General features: G+C 49.2%; 1 protein-coding gene across 2 annotated transcripts in view; it reads left to right on the top strand.

Annotated features, from left to right (window-relative positions):
- Window positions 1-8,600: 8,600 nt before the first annotated feature.
- The window catches only part of Nlg-4 (neuroligin 4), a 249,389-nt gene continuing 240,637 nt past the window's right edge, over window positions 8,601-17,352 (top strand). For both annotated transcript variants that reach the window (XM_076826413.1, XM_076826412.1), the window contains exon 1: window positions 8,601-9,256. The gene's annotated coding sequence lies outside the window, so the exon portion shown is untranslated. The remainder of the gene's footprint in view (window positions 9,257-17,352) is intronic.

Raw genomic sequence — 17,352 nt, 5'->3', positions numbered from 1 at the left:
GATGTTGGGCCTGCGCTCATAGGCAGGTCTAATCTACGCGGGGGGGGATCGATAGCAGAGGCTGAAAGGGAATTCGAAAGCTTCTTAATGGCGGTGAGTGCGACAGACGCAGGGGAAAGTGGAATTTTGCCGCGTTAAATGTGAACGAGGCACCCTTCAGGTTCGCGAGCCTATTGTCCAGGTCCTCGTGAACGGACATCGAGATATTTGAGAAGGATGAGCTTTCGATTTGTAGGTCGAGTGGACAGGTCGATAGGGAAGATGGTCGTTTTGCTTTCCCTCTTTCGCGAGATGCTTTTAATATGTAGGCTGAAGGGTGCGGGGATATCGTTGTGATCCTTTTAGGGGACTTGACCCTTTGCTGAACTCTTCTGGGTCTCGTTTGTTCAATGCCCTCGCCGTCCCCTTCAGGCCAATTCACGTCCAGTTCCGAAATACCAGCCGCAATTCTACGGACTAGTTTTTCCGTAACGTTTCCTTTAGCTTCTCCCAATTTCCAGGACACCGGGAAGCGATATTAGACCGAATTTAAAGATGGTAGCACACGTCCAGCGGAATGTAACACCGAAGAACTAGGTCTGCTTGTCGCGAGGTGGCCAAGTTTCAGGATCATCCTATAAATCCACGATGCCTTTAGACTGACACGAGAGGCACGTATCATGAATTATTCCAGCGTGCTGGTTTTGCGAATTATTCATAAGAAAACAAATGTTGGCTGGTGTAGTTCATTGTATTCGGAAGTTCTACTTCGACTTGCGTCGCGGATGGGAAGAAACTATAAATCTGGCGTATCCTGTTTTGCCCTTATGTTCCTGTCTTCCATGTTTTCGGTTCAGCTTTGAAAAGTCGATACTTGAAATGATTGGAAGGGACCGAGCCAGGCGAATATACGACGGCGTAGACGTCTACTTGTTACCCCGAATTTCTTCGACAGCAGCGCTGCATAATTAGCGCTCAGAAGTCCTGATCAACCTCTAAACAGCGCAAGTACCTTCGTCTTTTATTAACGTACTGTCGACGAACTGCGAGCCGCAGCTGCGGCAGCCTAATTCCCTGCCTTCGGCACGAGCCAATTAATAAATTTGTACCGCTCGACTGGCCACAGAACAGGCCGTCTCCGCCTCTGTTTCAAGAGGTATCCATTGTTGCGGAGACAATGCCAGCTACTTGCCGGTTAGACTACCTAATTGTCCGCAGTTAACGGCCGACTGTGATGTCAGATTAATTAGATTTCAAAGTGAACAACTACGAAGCCGAATTCTGTTTAATCAAGCCTAAAGCCTGGCACAGAGCAGGACGTCGGGGCGAGACAGAACAGGGATGATGATAATCGAGGAACACTCAACGGAGAAGAAACGCAGGCTTCCCTGCCAGCTTTTATCGACAGAATTTAATAATTTCTTTTGGAAGAGCGCGTTGGCTAACGACACCATCGCGGCCTCCCCTTCTCAATCAATTTCAACCCTGAATCCATGAAATAGCCAAGATAACTGCTGCTCTGCTCCAGGCCCACCGTTCCGTCGTTAATCATTCGTGTCTTGATTGTGTTTCCATGGAACGTAATTTCAGCGGCGCGGAGACGGGAGAAGGTGCAATGAATCCGAAGGAATGGCTCGATGCGAGATAGAGTGGCGTCGAATTGCTTTGAAGACAAGTCTTTGAGAACTTTGCGATGAACTATCATTCCTGATGAGCTTCAGAGTATACACTTTCTGTATAAACTTCCCATAGCTTGCACGCAACCAGCATCTCCGTTCCACGGCTTCCTCCCCTATTTCCAGTGATGAACAACGCAGCTCTATTTCCGTGCAAAAGGTCGCAGCGTAAGGAGAAAACGCGCAATTTTCCTGCTGGCTTTGCATCGGAGACGGCTCGATTACCAACAAAGTGCGATCTCGCAATCGCATTCCAGCCGAGGCTGGGTGTTTCCAGAGACACATTCGCAGGCGATATCGATTATCGGATGTTCGAGTGATTAAATGCATCTGCGAGGTGTAACGTTTCGGTCAGAGCTCAGTGTTAAACGACCCGCACCACTCGTAAATCATGGAACACTGTGTTGCCAGCGTCTCTTTTTCCCACCGGCGCCGAAACACCGAGCCACTGCCGATTTTCCGACTTTAATTAGGCGATATCCGTTCGGTGCCCGAATCTAAACCTTTGCTGCGATCAATCGTGGGAGAGTCAGCACTGTCATCTCTGTGTTATTATATTAAAATTCCTCCAGAATTTTCAGTGTTAACGTTTAATAGAAATTTGCCAGAGGCTGCTCCATTTCTGCTCACCCTAATTCGAGCAATTCTTTTTCATACGCAAATGATCCTGTATCCCGTTCGTGTGCAGTGCAGGGTAAAGCATGAAATGGATTGTATTCTTATATGAAATTTCTGTGAGCGAAGGAAATGGACACCTTCATTCCGTGCCTTAGCATTTCATTGCCGGGCGGGGTGCCTCGTAAAAGTATGTCTTATCTTGCTAAGGGTAAGTACCATTTGAGTGCCAAGTTATACGAGATCGTATCTGGAAATGCTGCTCTAAGGTCAGACTCCGAATAAAATTTTCACGACCGCTAATTTACAGCAAAATGTCCTCTCGTTTGTCGTACGACTGATCAGCCGAATCTCATTCTTCGTGAGCATTCTAGTGTAAACCTCGCTCAACGATGAGATCGCATTTCGCGTGTGCAGAAAAATACTTGAATATCTATACTTACACCACAATTGCGCGATAGCAATCTTCTCCACCGCACAGATATTCATTCCCTTCGAGCAATAAAATTCCACGCTTCGGCGAAACGTAAATTACACGAAACCGGACAACAAAGTCCCTTTATCGGGCCAGAATTCCACGAGATCTAGGGGCATGGGCGTTTCTTCGCGGTCGTCGGGATTCCAACACTTCTTTCGTCAGTAATTAATACAGAATGCAGGAAATACCCTATACGGCGATCGGGGTGAAAGGTGGATGAGAACGGGGGTGGCAAAAAAGACGCGGAAAGAAAGAAAGAAAGGGTCGAAAGAACGCGGCTCGGCAATTCCAGAGACACGGTCCTCGTCTATCTATAATGAAATCTCCGGCAATATTTTCATCGCGGTGACTGCGAGAACTGCAGCAATACTGAAAATCGTCCAGATACTGCGAGTCGAGCTAATGTCCTTCTAGTCATAATCCCATCGCATTCTAAACTCCGGATTTGAACGGGGGTGGCTTTTGGACCGAAAGTTTGGTAGACTGCACTCAACCTCCAACTTCTGTCGACGTCTATCTTTCTACTTGTCTCGTCGTTTCGATGTCGTTCTCTCTATCGAGTTCTCATCGATCGATCTGAATTCCAAGCGGTTCCCTTTGTCTCGTTAGTAGTTCGAGGGCTTAAGAACTGGCGACAGGGCTTGTTCTTCACAGAGTATATTACTTTTGCATCGTGTTTTTTTGAGAAAACAGAAACTTGGTACTGTGTACTTAGCTCTGAGAATCCTCATCACGCTCAAAAAAGCCCATTAAATTGTTACTGTGCAACCAAAAAACATATTGATTAATTTTTCGAGAAAAGCAGGGTTAAACATGGGTGCATAAGATTCAGAAACATACAATTAAGAAAACTATTATTTTTCACAAATTTATGAAGTAGGTGTATTTGTATACATTATAAAAAAAGCAGTGAAGAATCTTCCAATTATTTGTTGCATATAAAAGCTGAAATTTCATAAAAAGTGGACATACAGTATTTGTGCACTAATTGTAAACCATCGCTATCGTTGCAGGCCAGTATGGTTGAACATAACGCGAAAATGTTCAAAGCAAACCAACATTCCGATAGATTAAAAGGTGCACTTGTTAGAGGGGCCACGTTCTTCCTCCGCTCGTTACTGAAAACTGGCTTACGTACTTGAACCATCAAGCTTCGTTTCTGTCACGACCCTCTTTCTTTCTCTTCCACGTCGGCCCCTCCCCTCTGGCCTCTCATTAAAGATCTTTATTTCACCGCGCGACCCGAATTGAACCCTAGACTCCTCCGTGTTTCATTTTACTTCCACTTTGGCAGCGGGCAGAACTGTGTGTACTGGGAACACGATCCACCGCCACAGTGGCTGGCGTTCTTCGAGCTTGTTGCTGCGCGAATCTATTTTCTTCGGTCCCAATTTTTCCCCCCGAACGATACTAGCCTCTCCACGAATCTCACCGGGATCTTCGGACTACTGCATAAGGGAAATTTCGGTGGAGGTCGCCGCGATTGTAATCCCTGAGAATACGTGTGCGCAAGGGGAAAACGAAGGAGGTTGTTCTGATAATAACTAAATGGAACAGGCTGCGACTAAAGGACATCGTAGGAGCTCGAAGATATTATGCGACTCCCTCGAATCGGAGACAAGAAAGCAATAACTACAGAACGAGTTGCTAACTGGCTTATTAATTACAGAAGGGTAAAAACAAACCGGTCGATTCAGGAAACAAGAGGACCTGCAGTCTTAAAAATATTCAGACCTACTTATTCTTCCCTGCTGCTTTTATTTCTCTTAATAATTCTTTTCGCTCAAACAGGCTGGAAATCCTTTCTTGTAAAAAGATACCCGAAGTCTTCCAATAGACTTCGTTCCATTATGTAAGAAATAATTAATAGAGGTAAAATTTCTCATCAGGGACTCCTTTACCTGGCATTACGACAATGGTCGAAGGAATAATTAATCATAAACCATATCGTTATGAAGTCCATCGTTAATTAAACATGCCCCCGGAGCAGAAATTGTAATTTCAATTAAAGTAAAGTAATGGTTATTCGCAAAGGGGCTGAAACGCTGAGACTACCAACGGAGGTGTATATTCTAACCTTCGAAGTCTGCTACCCAATGAGGGACAGTTTCATATTATGTAGTAAGCTGCTACATCGATAAGCACGCATTCAGAGACTGTTCGCCGCGATTCCCGCGCCCGTAATATTTCTATTCCAATTTTCCTAAAAGCCGCATTGTCATGTGACTCGTCTCCGTTCGCCGAAATGTCACAGCGGTTTCGTGGCAGCGCGGAAGCCGGTTCAACCAGACGCAAGGCGAAGCGTTTTAAAAGGAACCGACGCGTAATTCCATTTTATTATATTTCATAAACGTTCGCGGCCAGGCACCAATGAGCGAGGTCACAGAAAAGCCCGTGACGTTCGGTCAACCATTCCCTGAACGTTACATTCCGCCTCGGCACACCCGATGGTCGCGGCCCTTCGTTTTGTCACGCTGCGCCGGGCCAAATTGAATTTCATGCCGCGCTTTCATTCATTTTCTTCGCGCTTTTAGAATTGCCGGCCCCCGTCGCCACCTATCTCGCTGCCCCACGGTGTTCGCGCGGATGTCCACAAAGGGCAGAGAGTCCGAGGGCTGGTGCCAGCAGCTGCCGTTGAAGCCAGCCACCTTCTTCCAGCCATCTCTATCTCGCCATCAGCGTGTCTTGAGAGACGGTAGACAGGGTGATTCATCTTCCGGGAGGGGATTATTGTGGGCTGGCTGTGCGCGAAAGCTCCCCGTGACTCGTCCTCCTTTGGTGTCAGCTTCTCGCGCTTCTTTTTCTTCTTCTTGCTTTCTTCTACGTTCTACTGATCCCGTGCCAGCAGCTCGATGGCCGCGTCCCATTTCACCGGAGCACAGCCAGCCCCGAGCTTCCTTCCGTTAAACCAGAGTCATTCGACGGTCGAAGTTCAACTCCGCCGTCCCCGAGCTTCCTTCCGCGGAAAACTCACGTTAATTCTCGACCATCGGCGGACACCTGCTCCGGCTTGGCGCTCGTTAATTCGGCGGCTGTTTTACAGCCTCGGGAACGGTAAACAGTTTGCTTGACCAGGGAAGCGTTACGGGGCGCATTTTACCGGGAGAGCCTCCGGAACGTCGACTCGAGGACTCGCGGGCCAGCCCCCTATCAGGCTTCGTACGGAACCCGTGAAAGAGTCGTCGAAGGGCAATAAAAGTGGATGGCGAGAGGAAGAGAAGCGTACAGCGGCGGTGGGCAGGACTTATTACCGTCCCGATCGGGGTAGTAATTGCCGCTTATCGATCGAACAGAGGTATATATGACGCGTTTAATTACGATACGACGGGTACAGGTGTTCGCAGATGGCCAAGAACTAACTGGGAAGTTCGGGATCTCCCGAGGGAGGACGATGGAGGAGATGCCGATCGGAAGTTGAAATGGGTGTCCGATGTTCCTGCGACTCCGAGATGAGGAGCACGGGGAGGGGTTTAAGAAACTGACACCGACACGTGAACTGCTCCCTAGTTTTGCGAAACAAAGTGATTCCGTGCCCGCCGCAGCGGAGTTTGTTGACGGAAACTTATTACCGTAGGTATTACCGAGGCCCAAACGAGCGTTTCTGCCAGAGGCACGAGTCTGTCTCGGGATCAATGCGAAACCCGGACACGTGGACCTCCTCCATTCAGTGTCGGAGATTTTGATTAAGAAATAACGCGCGTCTCTCGCTCGCATCAGAGGTTGTGGCGCGAAGCAGAAACTCGCTGAAAGTGGATAGGATATGCGCCCCAAATGCCACCGCAGCCGTTATAACTTTAACCGAAGCGGTGGGTGCGCGCTGGTGTGCGCCCGTCCGTGTTTCCTTCGCGGTATATCTTCGTTGGAGAGACGCATGCACGCCACGCGCCTTCCAGCCTCGGTATATTAGAGGGATTCTTTGACTTCGGAAAGGTATATAGCGCGGTCTTCTTCGAAGCCCCGGGTCTCTCCCTCTTGCAGGGAGAGCAAGAGGAGAAAGAGAAGCAAGAGGAGGAGGAAATAGGTCGCATCGAAAGGTTTTCCGAAGTACCACGAACGTAGTGAACCGCGAGCAGAAGACGTCTGCGTTCCCCACAGACAAACGCATTATCTGAATGGCGCAGGCTTCACCTTTTCCACCACTGTTGCTCCTCTCAGCAACGTCCTTAAAAGCGGATCAAGAAAACCCCTTTCCTTAGAAGGCGCTAATTCGGTAAACTACATTCCTTATCGCCTGCCCATCGAAGAAGTACTTATCGCAGAAGCTTGCAATCAATGCTTTGAGTACGGAAAGAAAGGATGAACGTCCGAATTCTGGCGTGCGAAGTACTGCTCGCGATTCCATTTCCATCGGTTCCATGGTGAAACGCTTCAGTTAATTGTTATGGATGCGAAGATGTACGGTTATGGCTTTTGTTAAATATCGAGCGCAGTAATGTCCATTTCGAAATGGGTGGGAAACATCGCGGTGATGGAAACGTAAGTTAATAGAACTAGCATTTACCAAGAATTGTGACTTGAATGCTTGTGAACCGTGGTAAACTAGAAATTCGATTGTAATACAGGTTGCGGTACACGCAGCAAGTAAATTGTGACGCAGCATAATAAATATAATAAATACAAATTCTAAATCAAGTTTCCAGGCGTAATCCTTTACGTATCCCGCGGAGCGTTGCAGGACGCTTTGAAGGGAATCGAGGGGTTCAGAATGGCAGGTCCTTCTCCCAGCTTCCCAGAACGCAGGAATTCGTGATAAGGAACAGCATTTAAAGGAACATCCCCGTAAAGTTCCCAAGAAGATTCATTCATTGAAGTTCCCGATTAAGAAAACTTTCCGCTTTAATTTCCTAGGGACCGGCTGATAATTCTCTGCATCGGGCGAAGCTCAATGCTTCCAGGCACCGAAGAGAAGGGCACAAATGGGTAAACAAGCGCGTCCAAAGTCCCTGCGCTTTTTCGATTTCAGGAGAGACTAACCTGTGAAGTGTGCTGCCTTCTCGTTTCGCGGTCTAATTAACCACAATATGGCGCTCGAAAGCCCGCCAAAACCTTCACCGCAATCGGCTAAACCATTCAGCGGGTCTCCATAAGCCTGCTCACGGACGCTTACACTTTCGAAACACTCGCGAGTTTGTCTATACTTTTTTCCGCGAAAGGGATGTTTCTCTAATAATCTTGGGCATAGTTATCCATTAATTTTAGCTCGAGTAAGACCAAAGAAGAATGTTACGACGCTTGTCATTGCCGCAAACTGATTTGTGCCATGCACGTGACCACGCAATCCCTAGGTGCCGCTGAAGTTACCAAAAGTGTTCTTCCGTTGGCAGAACTGAATCAATAGCGGGCTGTTCTCGCCCGGAGGAGTCTGCGCGGCGCGATTCAGATAGCTTCCCCGGTGTGTTTCAATATTCTAACAGTAAAATAGTTGCTTTATATTTCACATTATCGAACATGTTCAAGGTGAACTTTAATATAAGAAGCTGCACGGTGACGAGTAGATTATCTTTCCGGGTGTATCCCCGTATAAAGACACTCGTTCCACTGAAGTGTTGCCAAGATCAAGCACCCCCGCTTAATATTCAGACGTTGCTTTAGATAACGTCACACGAGTATAACTGCACGATAAAGCAAAGGGAGGAAAAGGACGCGTACACTGTGCAGGTGAAAAATGGAAAAGAGACCGCAGACAGGGTCAGACGCGCCGACGAGAGGCGTTGGAACAGGGAGCCAGTGGTGTTGACAGAGCGCGCGAATATTTGAGTCGCGGAATCGACCGTGGCGCGCTTGAACTCGATAGGCGGACGGTGATGGCTCTGGGGTCGCGATGCGCGAGAGCTCGCGGACATCTCATTCCCCTACCGTAGTCCGTCTCGCGAGCTTCGAGGCGACGCGACGTCGCGTTACGACGTTTCGCCGGCTTATCTCTGCCCTTGCCTGGGTGTCGCGTTCTCTCTCTCTCTCGCGAGTGTTTAGTGCTCCGTGTCGATACCGTTTCGCGTGTTCTACCCTCCGTACGACCCCGCGCGTCAACAATCACGAGAACCGCAGGCGACAGCGTGACCCGGGACGACAGCCAGACGGGATCTCACCCTCCAGCGAGATGACGTTTGATTCGTTCGACGCTCGCGGCAACGTTCGTCACCCCGCGACGTGGATCGAACAGAAATGGGAAAGATTACCAGCTGGACACTGAGTTGGAGCGAGCTTGCTGTCAACGCGACAGGCTTCACCCGCGCCAAGTAGCCGTGCTGTCATCCGGTGGTTTTCTTGTCACTTGTTGTCAAAAGTGTCGTGTGATAGTTTCGTGCACCTGTGACGAGAGGTTCGTCGAGGAGGGGCCCTTTCATCGGGAAGCTGAGGCCGAGCCGGAGGGCGACTCCAAACGGAGCAGCGATAACTTTACAGCGCTGGTCCTGCCGAACGCGTGGTCGTGTGTGTAGCGATCCTTCTTCTCGTGGATGTAATGGAGTTCAGTGCGCCAATCGGTGGAGGCTGCATCGTTCCGGTCATGGTGAGTGGAAAACAATCACCTTTTTCTTTCTAATCCTGCTCCGTGCTAATAGCTAGTTCGGTCATAAGAATATTTTAAAATTCATCGCTACGTTGCCCCGCAATGCAATCGGTCCGCTCGCATCGATGGATTCGGCCACGAAGACTCATTTGAGTTTGCCGCGTCTGTGTGAAACTAATTTCAATGTCGTCCGATATGTAAATTGTGGTTATTGTGTGCGGTTTTGGTTCCGCATTTTGCTATGCAGTCTCTGCGGTTCTCTCGTGCATTTCGCAAACACGCACACTTTGCAGATAGCGTATCATCGAATTTCTTCAATTCGCAACTTGCCCTTCGTGGCAATTCAATGGCCAGTGGCATCAATTTTGGGATTCGATTCGGAGTAGAATTGGTAATGGATTGCAGAATTGTTAGACGGAGATTGGTTTATTCTGCTAATCTCAAAGGACTAAAGGACTATTAAATCTTCTTTGGAATAGTTCTGCACAATCGCAGCTGCGTTTTGGATTATCCGAACATAAATTCCGCGCAGCCTGCAGTTGCACCTATCGCAATGGTATTTAAATGTGGGAAAGGAAGCGAAGTTTCATAAATCGGATGGAAGAGTGCATCGACTGGAGGTATCGAGAGTTTATAGGTGGGTCGGTGTAGGCGGCTGCACGCGACAATGTATTAGCTCGGGTCCCATCAATAATTTGCATAAACCGGCGGCGAAATTTACGTGTAAGCGGCCGGGCGCTGTTCCGCGCGAACTTGAAAGTGGATTACAAGTTACGACGGGCCGATTTATGCGGCCATTACACCGCTGTAAGGTCTTAATTACCCGCGAGAACTTTTCGACCCTCGCAATTTTGTTGTCGAACGGTGCGCCCCTTTGTTGTCCGTTTCATGGAGAAAAAAAGCTGGCGGCTCGTTATAAATCGTCATTGATAGAACAACCGGGAAATCCACGCTCGGGGGGGCCAAACGATATCGACGCCGGTTTTGTTGTCACTCACAGAAACTGTTGCCATTATCGTCCGGTTGTTACCCGGTTGACATCGAATTCGTTTGGACGTTTTCCTGTGTTTCCCCGTTGCCGTTCCAAGTGCTTTCGGCACTTTGCGTTTATAAATTTTATTTCGCGGGCTTTCGAGGAAATCGCCGGGGGAATTGTGCCTCGCCACGCGGGCACGGCAGGGAAAAGTTCGAAAATGGCGCGATGGAAACACGATTAACGGAGAAGTTGGAGAACTCTTGCAAATTATGGACCATTCGAGCGTGGAATCCTTCCACGTTTCACAATTCCTGCCAGGCATCTTCTTTTTTCCTTCTTTTCTTTTCTTCTTCCTCCATTCCATTTACTTCATCTCATTTCCCCCGGTCTTCTCCCTTTTCTTCTATCTTCTCTACGCCACGATATATCCCTCCTCGCCCTCGCTGACAGCAACTTCCTTATCTGTTCGAAATTTGTTGCACGAAACGCTTGGTTCGAGGCACAAAATTGATAAGAATTCAGTGGAGATTCTTCTCGATCCCAAGTGCAAGTGAATCGGGCGGCACTATCGATAAACCGGATCAAGACTTCTCAACACTTCTCACGATCAAGCCAACGATACTTAACCCTCAAAATTTTCGACAGTGCTTTCTCCGCAGACCTTAAAGTTGCAAGCTCTACTGTGCTGTACGCCCGGTCGGAGATTAGAAGCTCCAAGCAAACTACAAATATGTACATGCGCAATTATTATCAGAAAGCCCGTAGAATATTTTCCTCGTAGCACAGTGCTTTCATATGGAAATCTTGGAAACGTCGACCTCTCCAGAGCGCAGGACAAATGCCAAGGATCTCTAAAATTTTCTGCACACGACATTCCTTTCAAAAGACGAGATGTACGTAGGTCCGATATACGTTTCCTTATTCAGAATTTTAGCCGAATGTTCGATCGCGGAGCTAGATACCAGCAAAATGTACTATCGATATCAACAGACTCGTGCAGCGCTCTTCCCAATAAGTATCGCGGAATATTTGTTCAATTCGCATGGAAATAATGGGCCTCTGAGTCTGCTAAACTAGGCACTCGCTTCGAGAGATTAGATTTACGTTGAACCGTTGAACTTCCCTAAAAAATACAGCCAATTCATGTTTCCTCGTCCAATAGCGCGCAGCCAGGCTATTAGGTCGACCAGGTTCCTCTCGTAGTCAAATATACTCCGAACCTGGAAGTCGCTAGATACTTGCAGTTGCCCAAAACGCGGGACAAACATCCGTACGATATTCGGGGGTATATTCCCGCTGGCGAATTCTAGCCGCTGGCTTCCGTGCTATCAGAAACGGATATTGATACAGACGCAATATCCTTCCCCGCTCCGGAGCTATGCGGCAGTATTTAAGCAAAAGGCTAAGTCTCGCGTCAGCGGGGAGTATTAGGGCGAACAATAGGATCGCGGAATGAATGTCAGTCAGGTGGAGGCGTTAAAAGGATGAAGTTTCTGAACTATGATTATGTCGCGAGACGTATTCCTGCCAGTGAACAAAGTCGAATAGCCCCCGACTTGCCGGAGGGAGAGAGAGAGCGGCTGAACTAAAGAAGAGAGTTCCGTCTTTCAGCCAGGAGCCTCGCTCTGTTTCCCACTGCCGAGACAAGCGAACGCGATTCCAGCAAATGCGCATAGCCAACTTCTTCCTGGGTCATCGCCGCGGCAGTCGGAATGCATTTCATCAAAACTTACGGCTTTTAAGTCGCCGTTTCATTTGCAATCCTCTATTCACCTTGCGTGCGCGAATAGGAGCCTCAATTTCGGCCGGATTGCCGTGGTAAACAGTAGTCTGTGCACTCGCAGGATTCGTTCCCCGAGACGTTCACTATTAAAGTGTCTGGAGTACCTTGGAGTACCCGAAACTACTTATTCCGTAACGGCTTCCCGTTTATCTTGCCGCATATTTATGAAACGGCAACCTGCAGGCATCTCAGGATAAACTGCTCTTCAAATTATATTGCATTCTCGCTTAAACTGTCCCCACGTTCTCGAGCATGGACGAGCGGCTTTCCTCCGGGTCTCGACAGCATTGAAACTTCCTCCTTTTGGCTGCTCCTTTTCGAAGTTTTAACGTATACCCTGGAATACCCCGGTGCTTTCCACGAGATCCCCTTCTCGGGAGAAGCGTATGCTTATTCACGGCACGTAATCCATGCTGCACTCCGTGTGGCGGAAGAAAAATCAGCTGTTTCCTATACTCGCGAACAGTAGAAACTTTGTTCAATAGTTGAACTCGCGTGTCCGTTGGCCGCGAGCCTCTGAACGTTCGCATCAATTAGACGCGATTCTGGCGGGCCTCCTTCGATCGCAAACAGCCCCCGCGGACGTTTCGCAGGATTACGCTACGGTCGGCTTGCCGTAGGTGTGTGTCGAATATAAACAAGTGTTTGATCCAGGAATTTCCCGCGAGGAAAAACTCCTTTCACCCAGCTGGTTGTTTAACCGCTGATTTTTTCCCCTCTCAAATCGAACTGAAGCTTCGAAACATGCTAGCGTTTCAACGACCAGTGCGACGAGATTGCATCCCTATTTCAATTTAAGGGACTCGGGAAAGCTGAACAGGTAAACCAAAGAGGCTCGCCGGTTTCTCGGAAACACACGCTGATAAAAGCTACTCCGCTTGAATGTAAAAATTTGAGTAACGTCTCTTGATTTCGGTGTAGCCGCAAGCTCGCCACAGATGCGCTGGGTTAAATGGTTCATCCAGCTCCCGAGGGGTCTTTGCGGGACGGCCGTTGATTTATAGAAAAAGTTGGCGGCGCACTTGAAAACTTATTTGGTGGCGCGGTTCGAAAACTGAACGAGGGCTTTCGCCGCGGCCGGGGCAGAGTGATCTTCTCGAGGAAAGTTTGTCATCGAGGAAAAGGGTAAGGACCCCCGTCGCGAACTTGGACGGATCCGTTCTCCCCCGCGAATGCCTCGCGAGATCCTCGGGGCTCGCCATTAAGAGCGCAAAGAACACAGCGAATCGACGAGAGGTCGGGACCCCGCGACTTAATTTCGCTCGCGGGCGGCACGCAATATTTCTGCGCGAGTCCGGGATGAGCATGGAAGCTGGCCAAACGCGGAGTGCACGAAATGACGTGGTTCGCCGCCTCCTCTCCCCGACGCCGCTGAATTCCAGTGAAAAATGTCTCGTTTTACGGTCTAACTTCGGGATCGCCGTTTAAGCAACATATCGTGGACGCGATCGCTGAAAGCTCCGACGATTTCTGGCTGATCGGAGTTGGCACAACACCGCGGCGATACGTAGCACGGCTACCACCCTTGTTTTTTGTCTCTTTACAATTGACGTAGTGTAATTGTCGGGCGAAAATTGCCAGTCTAAATTGCCGCGGACGCACGGCTGGCGTCCAGCGTGGATTCTGGTGTCCGTCCCGTTTCTTCTGGAACACCCGAACGCTTTTAATCAGTGCTCGTAGCCGGCGATCGCAAGCCAGTAAAGATGCTGCTCCTGGATTCGTGTTTCCGACAAAGTGCCGCTGCTGCGAACTAATCCGATACCGAACCCACCGAGTCATGTCGATGTTCCGTGCCCAGTTTCCGGTTTATTGTACCGGTCTGTTCGTGGGGAAGCTCGGGGGCTGCCGGTTTTCGTGATATCGGGCAACCTCAACCCCCTCGCTCTCTCGTCGCGAACGGCCAGAGGCAATCATTGTCCGTGGCGTAACTGGATTCCTTCTGCCTTCGTGGCGACGATTGGCCTCTGCTCGAAATCGAGTCCTCGTGGCCCCTTAATATCGCCGAGCGTTAGGACCTTGGGCGCAGATCAATGGGGTCAAGCCGTTTCGATGACCAGCGACATCGGATATTCCGGCAAAAACGGCACGCGAAACGATCGGGCTTAACTGGATTCCTCAGCCAGATGGGGACGCCACGGTCTCCGGGATATCTGTAAATATTAATACTTGGGACACGTCGGGCATATTCGGTGGATACTTTTTTTTTCCGGGGCGTTCGTAGGAGCGGGAAGTAATTTCGTTGCACGAGATTATCTCGGTGAACCGCGCGTGGTTAAGGGACGGGGGTAAACGATAAGAGTTAAGAGTTGCTGCTTGGTGTGCACGGGGTTGGGTTGACGTGGGAGATCACTGGGGACGATTCCGAATGCCTTTGATAGGAAGTGGACGGAATTGGTCTTTCGAGCGGCATCGATCGCCTGGCTCCTTTCGCTTTTGGCAAGTGATCCGAGAAGTAAATTGCCTTAAGTGGGCGATAACGCTGTTCTCCACCGGCGAAGAGACTGAGACGCGGCTGTTGCATAGACTGTGCATAGAGAGACCGAGCCACGAACATCTACGTGCGCCGTATGGGCGTGTACACATAGATTTCGAGCTGGTGAGCGGTTCGACGAACCGGCTGGTGCCTTTGTGCATGCTACTGGCGCGTATACATACGAGCAAGCCCGAGCACACAGTCTGGAACACGCTGATGAGTTCTTCCCCGCGCAATAATACTCCCTTGGCCGGAGTAGCCGCTCCGTCCTCCTCTTGTTTCTGCTCCTCTCGGCTCCAGGCCGCGAAACGTTCGCTACATGTACACAGTAATGTCCAGGAGATAGTAGACGTATCTTCGTGTCGTCTCGAGGGCGTAGATGTCGTATCAGGGCATTAGCATCGGTCTCAAGATACTCTGCTGATCTTCGAGGACATCCTGGAAATGTCTGTGATGCTATCTCGCGGAGAGCACCGATGTCGATGAGGCCTCAAGGCTTGCGCATTCGCAACCCGCTCATTGATATTTACAGCGGGATGGTCACTGGTCTCTGATGCTACGTGCCGACCAGTTTTTTTTTCTAAATTTCTTTTGCGCCACCATTGACATTTGATCCAACCATTGCGTGTTATGGGAATTTCCCTCGATCAACTGTTGCCTTCCTTTCAGCGTGTACCGCGTTCTAAAAATTCTCTTATTTGTGTGATAGTAACCGCCTGACCGCATTACTCTCCCAAAATTGTTCTTTCCACAATTAATGTATGAAAACAAGTACACGCTATAATTGATCCAACCACTGAGTGCGTTTCGAGAATTCCCCCGGTTAATTACCGTCTATCGTCAATCGTCTAACGTCCGCGCCAAAGTATGTTGTAGCTTCAACATCTAAATCCAGTTCAACGACAAAATTGTAACATTTGAAACGAAAGCCATTATTGTTGAATTCTAAACTCCGCAATTGGGAAGCTCGTGTCGTTTACATATTCGCAAAACCCATGTAAATTCCCCATTTTGTGCCATCTTTTGAATTTCGTCATTGCTTTTTGTAATACATGGTGATTTTTATATAGATCTATCTCATTTTCCTCCGATGCAGTCTCCCCTTGTGCCACATCCTGATTGGAAATCCTGAATAGGCTTAGACCAAGCCGGGTCAATCAAACATCCTGAATATTGGTCAATAACTCTGGTTACGACAAAATTTGAATAATCATTTTTTCTATTCGTTAAGCGTCGCGTGAGAAAATTAGACTCAACCCCTCGGTCGTTGAAAATGAACGCCCTCGCGTAACCCTGAAGATGCGGCGTGTCAGCAATGGTCGAGGTTTAAAGGGAATGTATTCGTTGATGAGTTCTAACGCGATTACCATTTCTGATGGATTCGGCAATGAAGTTTGTTGATGGTCCCCGGACCGAAATATTACATGTTCCTCCTCCACGCTATAGCGCAGTCTCTTTCGAGCGAGGCGCTGCCTCGCCGTGCAATTTTTCCATCCTTTCTTCCGCAGCCTGTATGTATAGCGTGGATTTCCGCGATGAAAGCAATAAATCCTGCGTCTATCCGCCATGCGGAACTGACTCGTGCCCCGTGACGCGTGTCTACGTGCATGTACGTACACGTAGGATTCACCTCTCGCAACGGTCCCTGGAAGCGATGCATTTTAGTACAATACGTCCATCCTCGTCTCGGCGCGAAGGGAGGTGTCAGACTGTTCCTCCAAAGCGATGATTGTGGCGTGGCCAGGGCTTTGTGAACTCGCCAGAAAGTTTGCAGTACATAATGTCCCCGCGACTGAATTTTCACGGTAAAAAGGGGGATGCATTATGCCCCCCCGCGGGAATAACTCCCTGCTTCTTAAGATGCAAATCGTTGTTCGCGGAGGAGAACGAAGGTGTTAGGGACGGTAGGGCGAAGCCGCATCGGTTTACACGGGCGATAATCGGGGAAAAGGGAGTGATAGTCGCGCGGTGGATAAAGTCGACAAAGTCGTGTCTCTTCAACGCGTGATCCCGAAGGGAAAACCGTTTCAGGGTTCAGCTAGTGCTGTAGGCAATGGTCCAGACTCGATGTAGCTCAATATTATTGCCAGTCCAACACACGTAACCGCTCCTATCGCAGGAGCTCGCCATTTCCATGCTACTCTTTCAACAATTCTCGCCTCGTTGTTTTCACTTTACCAGCCCCGTTTCAGCTTGTTCACCGGAACACGTGCGCGGCGTTTAACGGGCCGGGTTGCTATACTGACGCCTCGTCGTTTATTCGCCAATGGGATTAACGTTAATTGAATACGGATCGGAGGATGTTGCGTACATCGTTTGCTATTGCTTAACGCGGGGCACGTACACTGGCCAAATTCGTCCATGAGACGCTTCTCGAGTATTCCGCGCGTCCTACACACCAGATTAACGCGGCTGCGTCGGCGAGGCGCGAATATTTTTGCATAATCTCCGGCCCGCCACCTATTCCTCCGCTTAGACGATCGAATATGTATGAGGGGATAACGGGGAAAATGAATTTGCCCTTTCTAGCGCGGCACACTCTGATCATCCGATCTTCTAGCGTAATCGCGCGGCATCGTTCCTCTCGCGAATTTCCGAGTTTCTTATCAATTCCACTTAGGCGACCTCTGGTTCGTTCCAAAGTCCTCTAAGTTATAGCTGAAGCAGATCTTGGCAGATACTTCTGCCCGGCCGCGATGCTCATCTATCGGCGAAAGCACGTTGCGTTCACACTCGAACAGTTGAACGGGATGCTTGATTCAGCGCGGCGGCGGATGTACAGCCGCGCGTCAGTAATATCGTTGAGACAATTCCGTTATCAGCATTCTACCTGAAACGTTGCGACGGATCAACCTTTGTCGTAG

This window comes from Andrena cerasifolii, chromosome 14 (assembly GCF_050908995.1).
Source record: "Andrena cerasifolii isolate SP2316 chromosome 14, iyAndCera1_principal, whole genome shotgun sequence".
Lineage (NCBI taxonomy): Eukaryota > Metazoa > Arthropoda > Insecta > Hymenoptera > Andrenidae > Andrena > Andrena cerasifolii.
Note: the sequence above shows the minus strand (reverse complement) of the source record. Positions and strands in the feature narration are given on the sequence as shown.